We start from the raw sequence: 2,455 nt of genomic DNA, 5'->3' as shown, positions 1-2,455 counted from the left end.
ATTTTATTTCCTGTTTTTATTATTATTATTAATAATTTTTCGAGGCGTGAAAAAAAAAAAAAAAGAAAATAAGATTTTGAATTATTAATTTTCGAAAATTTAGAAATTCGATATAATTTTTCTTCCCTCCCTACCTACCTCCCACCCTCCCCCTCTCTTCCTTCCCTCCCCCCACGCATTTCTTTTCACATTCGTACGTTTCGCATTACTCAACTTTTTTATTTTTATAACTTTCGAAAAAAAAAGAAAATCAAAACGAGAGAGGCTTAAAAGCAAGAAGGATTTGAGTTTTTTTTTTTTTATTAAAAAAAATAAACCGCCGCGATGAGATTTTTTTTTCGGGGGGAGGGGAAGCGAATGGGGGGGAGGCAAATTCAAATTTGAATCACGTTTATTGCAAAGGAAGGAAAAAAAATATATACACACACTTCCATACATAGATATAAAACCCGAAAAGCACTTCCATACGATTTTTCGAAAAACCATCATAAATCATTGTCTTATGACTCGATGGGGGGCGGGGCGGGGTGGGTGGATGTGTGGGGATTAAGTTAAAAGGAAAAAAGAAATTTGAAAATCTCTCGACTTAATTTTTCCCCATCACATATAAATTATTATCATTTCGAAAGCAGAAGAAAAAAAAAAAAGGAGACGAAAAATTCGATTATACCGAAATTTACTAACCAACCCAAAAAATATTATTACGCATAAATAAAAACATTATCATTATTATTATTTTATTGTTTTTTTGTCGTAATTCGACTAAAAAAATGTGCGACAAAAATTTTGTCGCATAAATTTAATTTTTCCCTCCTTTTTGTTTTTTAATTAATTTTTCCGAAAAAAATTTTTTTTATTTTTTTTTACGCTACGTTTTTCGGTTATCGTGATTCCGAAATTTTTTCCCTCCCCTCCCTCCATTCCAGGGTCATAAATTCGTTCGTGGGGTCCGTTGTTTGTTTGCATTATTCGTTGTAAACACGTTTTGTATGCGAACACGCGCGCACACACACACACACACACACACACACGCATAACATGAAACGATCGCATGATTAAAAAAAAAAAAAAAAATATGGAGAATTATGCTTGTGACTTTTTTTTTGTTTTGTTTTAATCACAGGGTTCGAAGCATGTTTTAAATCTATTATTTTATGTTAATCAGATTGAATTTATTATTATTATTATCATTATTATTATTATTATTGTCGTTGTCGTTGTTGCTATTATTATTATTTTTTTTTTTTGTAATTTAAAAAAGGGAAAATAAAATGAAAGAATGCTGCATGACATGTCTTTCGTAATGACTTTTTTTTTTATTTCGGTTTTTTGGTTTTACGACGTCATCGAGAATCGATCGATATTTTCAATTAATCGATAATTATTATTATTATTAATATTATTATTATTATTTTCTCCCTCGTGCACGTACGTACGGATTATAAATATTTAGTTATTTATTTGGAAAAAGTTTTGCGTGAAGAGATTTGTGCGTACTGCGTACGTTTATTCGTTTGCTTGTTTGTTTGTTTGTTTGTTTGAGTGTATTTAAATAAGCACATCTCACTCATTTTTTTCTCTTTTCCTTATTGGATCTTAATAATAATAATAATAATCGTTAAAGTTAAAAAGGAACGAAGCGACGAACGAAAACCGAAAAATTAATAACCGGTAATATCGTTTTTTTTTTTTTTCTTTTTTTTTTTTTTCTTATTTAAATTGTCGTTTATACGTGAATGCGTGTGCGTGTGCGTGCGTGTGCGTGCGTGCGTGCGTGTGTATATACATATATAAGATAACAGTTTACAAAATAAAATACAACACAAACACAACAACAACAACAACAACACAATGGAGCTGCTGCTTTGGAACGATCAATTGGAGGAAAACAAAAAAAAAAAAAAAAACAAAACAAAACAAAACAAAATAAAAACTCAAAACAGAAAAAGTTTTCATCGGAATATCTGTCGGATGATAACTTCTGGAAAATCTAATTTAAAAAACAAACAAACAAACAAACAATCGTTCATCGAAAGATTACCAACAACAACAACAACAACAACAAACATTCAACAATTATAATAATTTTAACTTGATTAATTTTTTTCTTCTTCTTTCGATAAATTTTTCATTTATTTATTTCGGGATACGATTGATAATGAAAGAAAGAAATGGGGAAAAAAACAATAATAATAATGATAATGATAATGATGATAAACAGCCAAGGCAGAGATCCAAAACAACACAATTTAAAATATACATATACTGTCACACAAAATAAATAAAAAAAAAAATCAACCACAACATTTTCCACTCGAACAACGGAAGCAGAAAGAAAAAAAAAAAAAAGAAAGAAAATTGATTTCATTAAATAAGAAAAAAAAAAAAAAAAAAAAAAATTTTTTTTAATTTTTAAATAAGAAAAAAAAAAAAGAAATAATAAAAAAAAAAGTTT

This window comes from Pediculus humanus, genomic scaffold, assembly GCF_000006295.1.
Source record: "Pediculus humanus corporis 1103172108279 genomic scaffold, whole genome shotgun sequence".
Taxonomy (NCBI): Eukaryota; Metazoa; Arthropoda; class Insecta; order Psocodea; family Pediculidae; genus Pediculus; species Pediculus humanus.
The sequence above is the reverse complement of the archived record's forward strand: the minus strand, read 5'-3'. Positions refer to the sequence as shown.